The sequence below is a fragment of the Ostrea edulis genome, chromosome 7, assembly GCF_947568905.1.
Source record: "Ostrea edulis chromosome 7, xbOstEdul1.1, whole genome shotgun sequence".
Taxonomy (NCBI): domain Eukaryota; kingdom Metazoa; phylum Mollusca; class Bivalvia; order Ostreida; family Ostreidae; genus Ostrea; species Ostrea edulis.
In genome coordinates, this window is record NC_079170.1 from 20076314 (window position 1) to 20083811 (window position 7498).

Sequence of the window (7498 nt, forward strand, 5' to 3'; positions counted from 1 at the left end):
CGTCAATTGCTGATTGCACATTATCGCTCTGTAGCCTCTATTACTCAGATAGGTCTTCAGGAATTGGCTCTGTTTTGGCATGATATGGCATGTTTACGTGTCACGATATGGTGTTTATGAATTGTATGACAAAGTTCTAGAAGATTCTAAAATATCTATTATTGTGTAATATTGTTATGGGTCGGAACAAACCTTTAATGTAGCGCAGCGGAATTTACTAACAAAAAACAATTAAACAATTAATATTTATTTACAATTAATAATTGATAGGAAATTGAAACAATAGCAGAACTACTAACTTACGGTAGGTGAACAATAAATCCAAACAGAATCTACACACACACAAATATAACTTCCAAAATCGTATTTCCCAGTATAATGAAATCTAAAAGGTCATAAAAGTGTTTAACCAAAGCTGTTTTTAAATAAGAATAATATGAATGAATTTTCTAGTACAATCTTGAAAGACAGTGATGCAACCATTATGTCATCTTTCTATTAAAAATAACACTAGGTCTAGAACAATCTCGATCACAGGTGTCAATGAAATAAACATCACTTCTCTAGAACAATCTATGCCAATTTAGTGTAAAGAGTAATATACACAACAAATATTATAGGATTAAACATTCTTTTTGAAGAATTTATTGATGTGTAAACTCTGGACATTTTACTCACAAACTGAATAAAAGTGCAACGCACTTTTATGTTAAGTTTGTGAGTATACACATCGATAAATTCTTAAAAACTAATGTTTTTTTCATTATAATATTGCAATTCATTCACTGCTTTAACGATTTTGAAAAAAAAAATTAGTTTCCCCGCACTAAGTTAAAATTGTTTTCTGGCGCGTATGAATGTAAAACTTATACGGTACCAATTTTGATGCACCATATGCGCATTTCGACAAATAATGTCTCTTCAAATAATATATCACGTTTTCGGATTTAATGATGTGTATACTCTCGTTCAGCTTAATTTTTGTCCAATCAAAACAACTGTAATGGATAACATTGGGATTATATGTACAGAAACCATTTTTCTGTTACATTGAATATCATTCATACATAGTATGCACCAGAAATGGTTGTGTAGGCAGTATGTACAGCCCATTATTGCTGTGTGAGAAATGCTGAATATCCTTATATGCTCCATTGTTACTGTAGGACTTATTTGTTTTATTCTCATATTGTATTTGTGTCCCACGATGTTGGTCAAATGGTTACAAATCGTCCCCACCTGACACGTGTTAACAGCCCCTCTCTCTCTGCTGGCTGTTTAGTTTTTTAGCTGTGCATCGTTCTTGTAAGAGAGAGAGAGAGAGAGAGAGAGAGAGAGAGAGAGAGAGAGAGAGAGAGAGATAGAGAGAGAGGGGGGGTATCGGTTTCTATATTTGTGTCACGTGGAACAACGTCCAAGGCGATTCTGGGTAGAGGAACCATTCCTCAAAGTAAAAAAAATATGCTTACTTAAAATAATTTATATTAATCAATAAGTATCATATTTGAATGTTAAAGTCTGATATATAGTTTGGTGATGCATGATAAGCATTTTGCATCATGTCTAAGGACATGCAGAGATTGACCAATCAAAGTGTAACAATAGTATTCCGGCCATGCAGCGCGTCACTCTGCCTCTTTTCCCACCTATGTACAGCCTTGGACGACGGACGGTTTTTCAAGTTTGTGAGTTATTTTTTAACAAGTATTCGGTCATTCTCTACCCAGATTTCCGTGCGGTCCTCGCACTACACCTCTGTCAACGGCTTTTTACAGAAATCTTGTAAAAGTTTCTAATATCCAACATTTATGTTTTGGACTAAATATTTAGTCATATTATGAAATGTTTTTGGTGCAATCAAATTGATGCTTACTGTAAATTGTTTAAAATCGCCGTTTTCTGATCATAAATTTGGAACTACTTCGTAATATGCGTATGAATGTAGTACATTCACGTTGTGGAGATTTAAATGTAAACATGGAATCAAAAGTAAGAAAGGCTGTAAAAATACGATAAAACTTGTAAAATAAGAGACAAACAGCTAAATGGTAAATATGTACTTATTAAAGTGCCAGTGGGCCATGAAAAGAGCCTGATGCATCACCTGTTGCCAGAACTTTTAAAGGGAAAGGAAACTGAGAATGATTGTTTATATCCTGTGATTATATTGTCACGTGATTCCAAGCGGTGCCAGAGGTGTATGTGAAGCTTTGCGTAACGCGCCCTCTGGTGAGAGAATGGTATTCGGTGAGTAAAATTATATTATCATATCTTCAACGGGTTAAACTTCAGTTGTCATTCTGGGTCACTCAATTGTGTGTCGTTTCACGAATATATGGTAATTTGCGATTCTGGTCAATCTTTGAACTAGTAAATTTGTTAATGACATTTTGTGATTTTTACAGTACTATATACATGACCTAAGTACTTGTTTCAGACTTGCCATTTGTATACCGTTTTGGGTATTTTCATTTTAGTTTCAATTTTCACCCTGGGGAGTTTTCCCATCGGTTTTTGTGATTTATCTAGGAATGTACAATGATGCGTTCCAGGGCCCAGTTTCACAAAACTATCTTACAACTAAGATCTGTCTTAAGACCAAACTTTGTCATAAGATCCATCATAGCTTTTTCACAAAACTGTCAAATCTTAAGATTGTTAGAAATCTTAAGACATCTAGATACTTGTATTAAGTGTATACTGAACATGGTGGTGATCTATGTTTTGCAAAGAGGTAGGTAGCTTATCCGGAGGGAACGTGGTTTCAAGGACAGAAACAATATATTAGACTACAAGGAGGGTTGATACGCTTATACCACGACATGTGATCTTTATGATGAACTCAATATTCGTTTAGAATATCCCACAGCCAACTTTTTCCTACTCTCGCTGTTAAGTCATATTCACTTTTTCTTCATTTCGTCCCCCGACCAGGCATAATCTGTTGAATTTACAGCATTGCTTTTGGAAGTGACATCTCCCCAAGTTCCTTCATAGCATTGGAACTGTAGATTTATTTTGAAAACAAACGTCTTTTCTTTTCTCCACCTCATCAAACAATGCTGATATTTCAGCAGCTGAAAAGTTTGGACATCGTTTAACTACGGATAACTTCGTTTACCTAATCAGGATATAGGACTCACGGCGAGTGTGACTAGTCGACAGGGGATGCTTAATCCTCCGTGGCACCTAATCTCACCTCTGGTGTGTCCAGGGGTCCGTGTTTGCCCAACTATCTATTTTGTATTGCTTATAGGAGATATGAGATTGATCACTGTTCATCATCTTCACCTTTCATATACATCTTAAATCCTTTGACACCGATTTGTTTGACAGCATGCACACGGCCTTCGTAACCGCTATGTGGTCATAGATAAACGCATTCGAATACCATTCATTTATTATTTGTAGACGCAAAAGCAGTGTTGGGTAAATCTATTTCTACACGTTTTAATCGTTTTGATAGTTTTCCTACTATTTCATTTCATTTAGTTATTGACTTTTTTTTTTACATAAGAAAACTTTTGCGCCCAGTATACATGTATAGTCCAACACGCGTACGTATTTTGTTCGACTAATGCAAAGTTCGTTATAAATTTGCTTAAGTATTAACCATGTCTTTGGTATTTTCCTACCCGCCCTCATCCTCGTTCATTGAAAATGTTATTATTGTATATAATGACCTTTATGTGACATGTTCTTGTTTGTTTAGTTTTATATGTCAATGTCTCTTATTTACCTAGTTTTACACTATACATCTACAGTGTTCCATTTATGTAACTAGTTTTACCTCGTTCCTGTTCCTTACTGTGTGTTCAACCAATCAACGAGCTTTTGACCATCACGTGATCATTATTTATCTATAGAGTCCTTCACGGTAACTGCGGAGCTGCTGTCAACGCATGCGCATAAATACTTCCGCAGGGCAAATTTCATTTTACGGAAAACGCTGCTTTCGTTTTGATCAACTCATAGATCTTGCAATAGTACGTTGTTGCAGTGTGTACAGGTGTTCTAATAGAGACGATGCGAGAGGAAAAGAGAAGGGGAGAAGTTTTTAAAGGTGAATTGAAGGATATTTGCTTCATTTTCATTCGAAATTCAAATCAGAAACGTAGCCACATGAAGGAGGGCTGCATGGTTAAATGATCGCTAAATCAATTTCACTTTGTAAAATCAATCTCAGACGAAATTTTTTATAGTTGCCACATAAGTACAGATCTTTACATATGATAAATTCTACGCAGGGGCATCTTCACAAGTCAAGGGTTATTGATTCGTTACCTCGCACTAAACGAATCAATAACCCTTGACTTGTGAAGATGACGCAGGGGAGGTTGCTTCATATTTTTTATCATATAAACAGTGGCTAAGATACACTGAAAGTCTGTTTACATGAGCGAATGTCTGTATGTATAAATGTACAGCAGATTTTAACTTTGTATACATATTTAATTTTAAGATTTCCTAAAGATGCACATAAACGTTGAAATTGGTTGAGGCACTGCATCTGGATGGATTTGTACCCATGCTGAATGAACATTCCTATATATCTATGTGTGTTCTGGGCACTTTGTGGTTTGGCACATTGATGTCAGATCCCTAGAATGAGACTTATTTTCTCACCATGTTCTCATAAGGATATGTCTGTTGATGCAGAAATGCAGAACCAAGCAATCAGAAGGAATACTCAAAAAGGTAAAAAGTATAGCATTAAAGAAACTAGTCAATTTATAAAAATATTTCATTTGATGGATAATACATGTACATATGCATGTATTTCAAGAATGTCATGATTCAAATTAGCATCTGATTATAATTTAATGATTCTGTACTTTTGTTTATCATAAGACAGTAATTCAAGTAAGTGATTAATTTAGAATTTAAGCTGAAGAAATTCAAATTATTGACTTATTACTTGATTTTTCATTATGCAACACACATATTTTATCTACATATATATATATGTTTATTCACCAATCAAGGGCCCTTGAGAGACATGTACAGTTTAAGTAGCAATTAGTTATAACAATATAAATAAATAACAATCATTCAGAAGTACTAATTCTGTCAGATTTCACATTTCAAAAAAAAATTAAAAAAATTCACATTTCTGCACTGCACATATCATAATTATATATGAAATACTGACCGAAACAAGATTTGAATTAACAATGAAATATACAATAATAAATAACCGAATTCAATTGCTTCACACATCTAAGGGCAGTGCCAGTTTCAGAGACAGTGGATAATGATAATGTTATGTGAATACATATGAAATGGTAATCAATATCAGTATAAGAGTTTAGTAAATACAATATGCAAATAGAATACACATGTACATGCAGGATCCAGTTGTTCTGAATGTTTTATGCCTACAACTTTTACTATGTATAAACTACCCCAAAATCAGGTGAAATTGTATATTGTTTTAGTCAATTACCTACATTCTTTGAAGAAATATATTTAGAAATTAATTATTATCCATGTACCGGTATGACTTTTGTATTTATTTGTAATAAAATGTGATCATTTTAAAATTTTACATTATGTCCATTTACATCTACATACAAATATTACCTTTCGAAAAGAAAAAGATGGGGCATATTGTTTTTCATTTGTCGGTCTGTCTGTCAATCTATCGGTCTGTAGACCAAGTCTTATCTGCTCCATATCTCAAGAATCCTTGGCTTGGCAAACATCAAACTTTGTGAACAGGTACATCTTAGAGAGTTGATAACTTTATTAATTTTGAGGTCAGATGGTCAAAGGTCAATCCACTCTGGATATAGAAAGACATTGTCTGCTCAATATCTCAAATTGTTTTGTCACCACAATTAATAAGTAAGTAAGTAAGTAAATGATTTATTATAGTGACATGTGTTTTATACATTACAGAATTGAAAAATACATTAAAAAGAATAATAGGAATTTAAACACCCGGCCCAATATGTCACTTTTAACAGAAAAAACCCATTAAATAATAAATACAGTGGTACACGTATTACGCATGGCTTTTACTATTATGGTATATGATAGACTGTCTGTAGGTGTATGCGGAGAACAGGAAATTTGCAGTTTGTCTTGGAAAATTTAATAATAGAAATTTTGTTTTGTCTAAATCTGACATATTGATCACAGTGGGGTTAAATCCGATACTGGTAAAAAAGATTACTCTAAGATTTGAATAAGAGGAACAATGAAGTAAAAGGTGACATTCATCTTCTACACTATCTGAAGAACATGAAGTACATAAATGATATATAACCCTGATAAATTTTGCACCATGTGGAACATACATGTTTCTGAAACATATCTTGTTGAATTTATATCTGCAGTAGAGCTACCTGGTGCCTATTAAAGTGTGAAAAGATGGTGTACTGGAGACGTACTTCTGCTACCCCTGGTGAGAGGGCCCGACCCAAATGTCTGATGTCATTGGAGCATATAGATCAGTTTCTAGCCACATTGATGAGACGGAAAGTCGGATTGTATGTTGAAGATATTGCTGAATGCTTTGGTATGTGTTTAAATTAGTAGCATTGTCATGGAATTTTTCATTTTTTAAAACAGTTTTTTTTTGCAAAAATAATTAGAAAAGTTTCATACTGTACATGTAGGATTTATACATAACTATCATACTGTTCAAAATATGAAATGTTAGGCTCGAGACTTTAGGAAACAGATAAAGTAATTACAATGCATGTTTAGGAGTGTCAGTTGGAACCTATTCAAAGGAACATGTCTGTTTTATTTATTACCAAATTAAGAGTTATTTTAGATTATAAAGAAATATTTGTTTAGAAATCAAGCAGTCTTGTACATCAAATTCTGTCTTTTTCATTCTTGTAAACAGACTTTTCTTCAGATAAGACCAGAGCTTTCATCTTCTTTTTTTTCTACAGGATTCTCAGTCACACCAACTTTCACCTCACTTTCCATGATGTCAGGAGCTTTGTTAGTGATATTCCACATCTGAAACATAAACATCCATGAATTATCAATTTTGTGTGCATATGTTTTGCACTTTAAATGATTAAAAGTGTTTGTCATTAAATATGCTTTTAATAAATAAATTTAATAATTATTGTATTGACTTTTTTATGTCAGTGATGCTGATTGAAATTCAAAATAATGGTTACCAGTTTTGGGAAACAACTCTTTTAGCAGCTTTCAATGCTGCATGGAGCTAGCCAGATCAAGATTTTTTATTAGGATCTGAGGATGAAATATTGTTGATTATTTTCCTCTCCCTGAACTCCACCTCCCATTCATTACTCAGTTGGGTGCATGGCTGCAGGAATGTGCTAGACTATATTGAATCCAGGGAGTTTTAAAAGTTAAATGTACCTGTAAATACCAGTAGAGTTTTAGAACAAAATATATTATAAATAGGTTTGTTGATCCAGATCAAAACTTATCTCTTACCCAAAAGGACATTCATAGTATGCATAGCATACTTTTTTCCTCTCTAGCAAACATATGCACACTATAC

The 7498-nt window shown here is 33.6% G+C and overlaps 1 long non-coding RNA gene across 2 annotated transcripts; it reads left to right on the forward strand.

The window, feature by feature from the left end:
• Positions 1-3881: 3881 nt before the first annotated feature.
• Positions 3882-7091, forward strand: LOC125648121 (uncharacterized). 2 transcript variants are annotated; one of them, XR_008796711.1, is made up of 3 exons: positions 3882-4063; positions 4463-6523; positions 6909-7091. It is a non-coding gene; the product is annotated as an uncharacterized LOC125648121 (long non-coding RNA). The 2 variants fall into 2 exon arrangements; XR_008796712.1 differs by lacking the exon at positions 3882-4063 and having other exon boundaries at positions 4419-4698; positions 6342-6523.
• Positions 7092-7498: the final 407 nt, after the last annotated feature.